This window comes from Eptesicus fuscus, chromosome 6, assembly GCF_027574615.1.
Source record: "Eptesicus fuscus isolate TK198812 chromosome 6, DD_ASM_mEF_20220401, whole genome shotgun sequence".
NCBI classification, from domain to species: Eukaryota; Metazoa; Chordata; class Mammalia; order Chiroptera; family Vespertilionidae; genus Eptesicus; species Eptesicus fuscus.
The window spans coordinates 36607646-36617875 of record NC_072478.1 but is presented as its reverse complement, the minus strand read 5'-3'; positions in this window follow the sequence as shown (position 1 = coordinate 36617875).

The following is a 10230-nucleotide window of genomic DNA, read 5'->3' as shown; positions in this document are numbered from 1 at the left end:
ATTTCTTTTCTTTCTTTCTGCTCTTTTCCCAAGTTCAGATTCACACTCTTTGTTGTTGTTTTTTTCTTCGTTGTTGTTCTTTCTTTTTACTCTCCCTCTTCCACTCCTATTCCCTAATTTGTCTTTCTCTGGTGGTTACCTTTATTGGAGGTTATTAATATCGTGAATACAATTCTGTTCAGTGCCTTGTCTGTTGTGCCTGGTTGTGTTGTATTTTATACCTTTAAATCAACGCCAGAGAGAGAAATCTATATAACCAGACATCCGGAGAAGAGAGACCATGGGGAGACAAAGAAACAGCCCCCACAGGAAAGAGAAACAGGCATCACCAGAAAAGGAAGTAAACGATTTAGAGGCAAACAACCTATCAGAGAAAGAATTCAGAGAAATGGTCATAAAGTGGCTGAAAAGGATGGAAGACAAATTCGACAATATGAGTAAGAACCAAGAAGAAATGAAGAAGAACCAAGAAGAAATGAAAAGTGACATCGCTGCTGTAAAGAACTCAATAGAAAGCATCAAGAGTAGACTAGATGAAGCAGAGGACCGCATAAGTGAGCTAGAAGACAAGATGGAAAAAAATACCCAATTACAACAGCTTCTAGAAACAAAAATTAGAAAGATTGAGGAGAGCGTAAGGGAACTTCGGGACAATACAAAACAAAACAACATCAGGATAATAGGGGTGCCAGAAGGAAAGGAAACTGAGCAAGGAATAGAAAACCTGTTTGAAGAAATAATAACAGAAAACTTCCCTGATATAGGGAAGAAAAAACCCACACAAATCCAAGAAGCTCACAGAGTTCCAAGCAAAATGAACCCCAAAAGACCGACGCCAAGGCACATTATAGTTAAGTTGGCAAACACCAACGACAAAGTAAGAATCCTACAAGCGGCCAGAGAGAGACAGACAGTTACATACAAAGGAACCCCCATCAGACTAGCAACTGATTTCTCAACAGAAACTCATCAGGCCAGAAGGGAATGGAATGAAATATACCAAGTCATGCAAAGGAAGGGTCTAAATCCAAGAATACTGTACCCAGCAAGGCTATCAATCAAAATTGAAGGTGAAATCAGGAGCTTCAGAGACAAAAAAGGACTAAGGGAGTTTATCACCACCAAACCAGCACTGAAAGAAATGCTAAAGGGTCTGCTGTAAAAAAAAGAAAGAAATAGGAAGCAAAGAAGGTACACAGGGGTATAGAATAAAAATGGCGTCAAATAAGTACCTATCAATAATAACTTTAAATATAAATGGATTGAATGCCCCAATCAAAAGACACAGGGTAACAGACTGGATAAGAAAACAAAACCCAGATATCTGCTGTCTACAGGAAACCCACCTCAAAAAAAAGGATGCATACAGACTGAGAGTAAAGGGATGGAAAAAGGTTTTCCAGGCAAATGGAAATGAAAAAAAAGCTGGGGTTGCAATACTTATATCTGACAAATTAGATCTCAAAGTGAAGGACATAACAAGAGATAATGAAGGCCACTTCATAATACTAAAGGGAGAAATCCAACAAGAAGAAATAACTCTGGTAAACATATATGCACCCAATACAGGAGCACCAAGATACATTAAAAAACTCCTGGAAGATATCAAAGGAGAGATTGACAGTAATACAATCATAGTAGGAGACTTCAATACCCCACTATCACCATTGGACAAATCCTCTAAACAAAAAATCAGCAAAGAAACATCAATCCTAAATGACTCACTAGAACAGATGGAATTAATCGACATCTTCAGAACATTTCACCCCAAAGCCACAGAATATACATTCTTCTCAAGTGCACATGGGTCATTTTCAAAGATAGACCATATGTTAGGACATAGGCAAAGTCTCTCCAAATTCAATAAGATAGAAATCATATCAAGTATCTTCTCGGATCACAGTGGCATAAAACTGGAAATCAACTACAATAAAAACAACCCAAAGAAATCAAACACTTGGAGACTAAACAGCATGTTATTAAACCATGACTGGGTTACCAAAGACATCAAGGAAGAAATAAAAAACATCATGGCAACAAACGACAATGAAAACACAACAATCCAAAATCTATGGGACACAATGAAAGCAGTCCTGAGAGGGAAGTTCATAGCTCTACAAGCCTACTTCAAAAAACAAGAAACAATGGTAATAAATTACCTAACCCAACAACTCAAAGAGTTAGAGAGAGAGCAACAAGATAAGCCCAGTGTAAGCAGAAGGAAAGAAATAATAAAGATCAGAGCGGAGATAAACGACATAGAGACCAAAGAAACAATACAAAAGATCAACAAAACCAAGAGCTGGTTCTTTGAAAGGATAAACAAGATTGATGGACCTCTAGCCAGGCTCACCAAGAAGCAAAGAGAGAGGACCCAAATAAACAAAATCAGAAATGAAAGAGGTGAAATAACAACAGACCCCGACGAAATACAAAGGATTGTTACAAAATACTACGAACAACTCTATTCCAACAAACTGGACAACCTAGAGGAAATCGACATATTCCTAGAAAAATACAACCTTCCAAAACTCAGTCAGGAAGATTCTAAACAGCTCAACATGCCAGTAACTATGGAAGAAATTGAAGCAGTCATCAAAAAGCTTCCGGCAAGCAAAAGCCCGGGGCCAGATGGCTTCACAGGAGAGTTTTATCAAACTTTCAAGGAAGAACTAAAACCTATCCTCCTCAGACTATTCCAAAAAATTCAAGAGGAAGGAACACTTCCAAGCTCCTTCTATGAAGCCAGCATCACCCTAATACCAAAACCAGATAAAGACAACTCAATGAAAGAGAATTACAGGCCAATATCCCTCATGAACATTGATGCCAAAATCCTCAACAAAATTCTAGCAAATCGGCTCCAGCAGTACATCAGAAAGATCATACACCATGACCAAGTAGGATTTATTCCAGGAATGCAAGGATGGTACAATATCCGCAAATCAATAAACGTGATACATCACATAAACAAATTGAGAGATAAAAATCACATAGTCATATCAATAGATGCAGAAAAAGCATTTGACAAAATCCAACACCCTTTCTTGATAAAAACTCTCAACAAGGTGGGAATAGAAGGCTCATACCTCAACATAATAAAAGCTATTTATGATAAACCCACAGCAAACATCATACTCAATGGGCAAAAACTAAAACCATTTCCCCTAAGAACAGGAACAAGACAGGGATGCCCACTCTCACCACTCCTGTTTGACATAGTACTGGAAGTATTAGCTATCGCAATTAGGCAAGAAGAAGAAATAAGAGGCATACAAATTGGAAAAGAAGAAGTGAAGCTGTCCTTATTTGCAGATGACATGATATTGTACATAAAAAACCCAAAAGATTCCATCAAAAAACTAATAGACTTAATAAATGAATTCGGCAATGTAGCGGGATACAAAATTAACGCCAAGAAATCTATGGCTTTTCTATACACCAATAATGAACTTACAGAAAGAGAGACTAAAAAAGCAATCCCATTTACCATCGCACCAAAAAAATTAAGATACCTAGGAATAAACTTAACTAAGGAGGTAAAAGACCTATACGCAGAAAACTACAGGACACTGAAAAAAGAGATAGAGGAAGACGTAAACAGATGGAAGAACATACCATGTTCCTGGATTGGTAGAATCAACATCATTAAAATGTCCATACTACCCAAAGCAATCTACAGATTCAATGCACTCCCCATCAAAATACCAACAGCATATTTCACAGACCTAGAAAGAACTCTCCAAAAATTCATCTGGAATAAAAAAAGACCCCGACTAGCCTCAGCAATTCTCAGAAAGAAGAATAAAGTAGGTGGGATCTCAATACCCGATTTCAAGCTGTATTACAAAGCCACTGTTCTCAAAACAGCCTGGTACTGGCACAAGAACAGACATATTGATCAATGGAACAGAATAGAGAACCCAGATATCGACCCAAACCACTATGCTCAATTAATATTTGACAAAGGAGGCATGAACATACAATGGAGTCAAGACAGTCTCTTCAATAAATGGTGTTGGGAAAACTGGACAGATACATGCAAAAAAATGAAACTAGATCACCAACTTACACCATACACAAAAATAAACTCAAAATGGATACAGGACTTAAACATAAGACGGGAAACCATAAAAATACTAGAGGAATCCACAGGCAACAAAATCTCAGACATATGCCACAAGAACTTCTTCACTGACACTGCCCCTAGGGCAATGGAAGCTAAAGAGAAAATTAACAAATGGGACTACATCAAAATAAAAAGCTTTTTTACAGCAAAAGAAACCATCAACAAAACAACAAGAAAGCCCACTGCATGGGAAAACATATTTGCAAATGCTATCACTGATAAAGGTTTAATCTCCAACATCTACAGGCAGCTTATGCAACTCAATAAGAGGAAGATAAATGATCCAATAAAAAAATGGGCAACAGACCTAAACAGAATATTTTCAAAAGAAGACAGAAGGAAGGCCAAGAGACACATGAAAACATGTTCAAAGTCACTTATTATCCGAGAGATGCAAATCAAAACAACAATGAGGTACCATCTCACACCTGTCAGAATGGCTAGCATCAACAAATCAACAAACAACAAGTGTTGGCGAGGATGCGGAGAAAAAGGAACCCTCGTGCACTGCTGGTGGGAATGCAGACTGGTGCAGCCACTGTGGAGAACAGTATGGAGTTTCCTCAAAAAACTGAAAATGGAACTCCCATTTGACCCAGTAATCCCACTCCTGGGAATATATCCGAAGAAACTAGAAAAACCAATCAGAAAGGATATATGCACCCCTATGTTCATAGCAGCACAATTTACAATAGCTAAGATTTGGAAACAGCCTAGGTGCCCGTCAGCAGATGAGTGGATCGGAAAACTGTGGTACATCTACACAATGGAATACTATGCTGCCATAAAAAAGAAGGAATTCTCATCATTTGCAGCAACCTGGATGGAATTGGAGAACATTATGCTAAGTGAAATAAGCCAGTCAATGAAAGAAAAATACCACATGATCTCACTCATTTAGGGATAGTAAAGAACATTATAAAGTGGTGAACAAAAAGATAGATACAGAGACAGTAAAGCATCAAACAGACTTTCAAAGTACAGGGGGAAAGTTTGGGAAAGGTGGGGGAGTTATGAAATCAAACGAAGGACTTGTATGCATGCATATAAGCATAAACAATGGACGCAAAACTCTGGGGGGGGAGGGCATGTGTGGGTGTGGGGTGGGGGGGGTAATAGTAAGATATGTACACATATAATACCTCAATAAAAATATTTAAAAAAAAATAAAAATAAAAGTAATATCAATCATGACAACAACAACAAAAAAATAAAGTGTATAAGTCAGTGGTTAAAAAAAAATAAAAAAATAAAAAAAAAAAAGATAAGGAAAAAACTAACAATAAAAGCCATCATGAGGTAAAAGGTTTTTCTTGAGGTAAATATTGAGGCAATGAACTTAGTCGTACTTTAAAAAGTATTATTGCACCATACTGAAAAGGAATAAACTCTAAATATTTTGTTTTTACTATGTGGCATTTATGGCTAATCAGTATGACTTCCTCAATAGTCTGCATTGGCATTAAACTAATACTACTCAATGAAAAGTGAAAAATTCAAATAACTGTGAGATCGCCCCCCAAAGACATAGTTTTACTGGTTTTTGCCTCTTTGTTTTCACTAGATTCATTGGGGGAAATAGTGTAAGAAAATATTTATGAGAAACTTTGATCACAAAGAAAACATCTCTATGCAAAATGATGAAGAACTTGTCATTAAAAAGGTGGGGGGAGGGGAAAGAGAGATTCAGGGACTCAGGCATAACTATGTTACATTCAAGGATGAGAATAAAAATAAAAAGGATCCGGGGGGTGAAGGGGGCTCTGGGGGGATAAGGACATGTATGTATTACCTTAATCAATAAAGAAAAAAGTTTTTTTTAAAAAAAGGATCCAAGGAAAGAAGTTCATAATAAGGGATTTTCAGGAGAGATGTAGATAATTTACAATTTTTAAATGGACTTCAGGATGTGAAAGGATGAAAAGAAATAAAATAGTTAAATTTGAACAAAGGCTATATTTACCAAAGAAAAGTAATCAAAACATATCTGCTTCAAAAGAAATAGCTTTGCAACTTCTAGAAAAGGAATGACATGAGGTGAGAACATTCGAAGTTGTTGAGAGAAAACGAAAAGAAAAGAATTCTAGGTCTGCAGTGGATGTAACTCATCAAGATGAGAAAGAAATGCCAAAGGGTGTAAATTATAGAATAGAAATAAGAATATCAGATAAAATGAAAAGGTAAAAATTGAGGAATCAATGTGCAAAAGGGCAGAGGGAGTTCATAGGAAATCTAGGAGTTGTAACAATGTCACACAATCATGGAGAATGCAAAACTTCTAGTAAGAAGATTTAAGACAAATAGCACATATGTGTAGATATATGATGATAGAAGACTAAAAGGATCAGATACACTTTTTAAAACTAATTTTTTTAATTATAACACCAACTATAAAAAGATAAAGTGTGAGGTGACTGGCATCAGGACTCATCTCAGTGGCTGCATCAGTTTGCTACGGCTCTCCTGATAAAGGACCACAAACCAATTGACTTAACCAATAGAAATGTCTGGTTTTATGGTTGTGGAGGCTAGAAGTCTGAGAGGCAGGTGTCGGTCAACAGGGTTGGGTTCTTCTAAGGGCTGTGAGGAAAGGATCTGTTCCAGGCCTCTCTTCTTCACTTGTAGATGTATGTCTTCTCTCTGTGTCTCATCATGTGGAATTCTCCCTGTGTGCCGATCTATGTCCACGTTTTCTCTTTTAATAAGGACACACATCATGTTGGGCTAAGGGACCACCCTATTCCAGGATGACCTCATCCTAACGCAACTGATTTCACCTGTAATGACCCCGTCTCCAAATAAGATCATATTCTGAGAGACTGGGGATTAGAATTTCAACATATGAATTTTAGAGGACACAATTCAACCCATACCATGGTCATCAGGGTCACCAGCAGAATGCCAAGCAGCAGTGGGCTTTCTGTGTTATCCAGAGGTCATCTAGGGTCTCCTGCTCCTTGAAATTTAAATATAATTAATATTGGGCCCTCATTCATGCCCAGAGGATATTCAACCAATCTCCAACACATCAGTGGTTTTCCTGGGGGCTTATACTGTCAAAGGCAACTCTGGTTTCTGGCTCCTGGTCTCCTGCATTCTCCACCCTGCACTACAATGATCTGGAAGTACAATACACCCCTCATTTCCTTGATATCCACCAATGTAATATGAAATCAGTAAGAGTCCCACTCACTGTTTGGGAGGGTAATGGAAGTTACTAAAGATCGGAAGGTCATTGGAGGGGAGAGAGGTGGGACATGCAGGAAGCACACAGTGCACAACTTAAAATCACTCTTAACCCTCCTGCTATGAAGAGTTCTTTAGACCAGTTTGCCACCAGGCTTCTGCTCCAAGCTTGCTGCCTCCTGGTGTCTGGCAAATCTTCAAGCAAATCTTCAAACTGGCAAATCAACTCTCAGTCCTGCAGTCCTCCGTGAGCTCGAGTGAGTTCCCTGAAGACGAGAGAGACCCAGCTCCCCACTTGGTCATATTTGTGGCCTTGGCCCCAGAGCAGGGCCAGTGGTGTCCCTGTGATCACTGCTCTCTCAGCTTTCCTTTGGAGCCCCTCCCTCTGTGAGACTCATCCATGGGTGGGACCCTGTATGAAATCAAAGACACAAACCTGACCATCCCCTCCATTCCTTTCTGGATGGCTCAGGGCAAAATGCCTTGACCTCACTTCATGCAGATAAACTTCTTACAGCCCAACCTATGAGTTCAGACTTGCCTGAATCCCAGAATATACTCAAATAGGGACTTCTATTTCAATTATTAATTAACTTTTATGAACTGGGAGTTTAGGCAATGAGAAACAAGAACCTCCCTGTCAGGACTGGAAGAAATTGAAAATGTAAGAGAAATGATATAAGGGAGTAAGGCTCTGTCCTTTCAATGTGCCGGAAAACAGGGGGACCTATTAAAATATAATATACAGACAGCACAAAGCCAAAGATTTTAAAGAGCAAAGTAAATATTCCCAAGTGCTAAGATATTCCTCAAGTACAAACTAGAAAAAACAGAAGTAAAATACTGGAGTAAAATATCGAAAGACAACATGCAAGAGATAATTTTGTCAACAGAGTCCAGACTGATAAGAAATCCAGCAAGGTGAAAGACATTTTCTATGAACATTTTAAATATTCAAGAAGAGAATAAAGGGTGATACTAGGCTTAGGAACTAAATATAGATTGAAGTTTAGCCAGAAGAAAATGATTTTTTAAAGGAACATTGCATACAATTGTTTCCAGAACAATGTATAGAAAAGACTAATTTTTTTTCAACTACATTCAATATTATGTTGTATTAGTTTCAGGTGTACAGCATATTGGTTAGACAATCATATACTTTACAGAGTGTTCCCCCTGATATTTCCAGTAACCAACTGGCGCCATACGAAGTTACCGCAATATTACTGACTATATTTTCTATGCTGCACTTTCTATGCCATGACTATTTTGTAACTACCAATCTGTACTTCTCTATCTTTTTACCGTTTCCACCCAGACCCCTAACCACCCTCCCCTCTGGCAACCATCAGTTTGTTCTCAGTATCTGAGTCTGTTTCTGTTTTTGTTTGTTCTTTTAGATTGTTTCTTAGGCTCCACATATAAGTGAAATCATATGATATTTGTACCCAAGTGACCATCAATAGACCAGTGGCTAAAAAAGCTGTGATGCATACAGTATATACAATGGAATATTACTCGACCATAAAAAAAGAATGAAATCTTACTATTGGCGATAGCATGGGTGGACCTAGAGCATGTTTTGCTAGAAAGCACTAATTCTAGGGGAGCGGTGGTGGATCTCGTGACCCTCTGCCCAGATCCCCTGTAACCAGTGAAGCAACCTCGGCTCCTGGGAGTGCTGGGGACCTTCCGTTGACAGCTCCTTCAGGGACTGCTGGAAAGAAAGACTTACCGAAGGCAAAGCCCCTTCCCAGGACAGCCCACAGCCCCTATCCAGTGATGGTTCACTGCAAGGGTAGAAAGGCCCAGCTACCTTGATACAACTGAGGACCATCCTGAAGGGCCATTCTAGCTCCAAAGTGCCCATGGACTCGGATGAGGCTGTCATTAGATCAGCACCACAGCTCAACTTCTCCATCTGCCCTATTCTGCTTCCTCCTCTCCCCTTTTAGGAGTTGATACTAAAAATATTCCTTAATGAATATCCTGCCCACTAAAATCCACCTCAGAGTCTGCTTTCCTGGGAATCCAACTTGTGAAGGAAGGTGATTCATGTATATAAACAGGCACATATGAACTTGCATGCCTGTTTGTATGCATTCATTTGCGTATTCAACTGAATTTATATGAGGCCTTAAAAATTAGTGGGGTTTTAGTCCATTTTGGCTGCTATAACAAAATACCATAAACTGAGTAGCTTCTAGATAACAAAATTTTCTTTTTCATAGTTCCGGGTGCTGGAAAGTTCATAACCAAGGTGTGCGAATTCAGTGTCTGGTGAGGACCAGCTTCCTCATAAATGGTATCTTCTCATTGTAACCTTACATGGTGGAAGAGGCGAGGGAGCTCTCTCAGGCCTCTTTTATAAGGGTGCTGATCCATTCACAAGGGCTCTGCCGTCATGACAGAATTACCTTCCAAAGACCCCATCTCAAAGTAACATCACACCGGAGACAGGTTCAGTAATGCATAATTCAATCTTAAACTCAAATAGTTAGACATCGGTAGCATCCCAACCTTTCAATGTGACACATCCCTTACTGAATTTCTGTTCAATAAATAGCAGTCAGATTTGATGTTTACATGCAGAAATAGCAATTGCATATGTATGTGTCTATATTGTATTTATAGTCATCGTGTTTTTCTTCAGCCTCCCTGTCTGCTTTCACCAGATGTAGTTTATTTTGTCCCCACCCTTCCTACCCAATGCTTGCTTATTCTCTCTTCATGGTGTTGTAATTGTTGCCTCAATATTTTTTGGCACCTTCCCTAACTCTGAGATTTGAGATGCTCCATATGCTTTATTTTACCATGAGGTGTATTTGCTTTGCCCCTGAAGTTTATCAGTTTTGTCCTGTTTCTCAGAAAGGCAAATAACAGCCAATGGCTACCATTAATTGATGGAAAAGGGG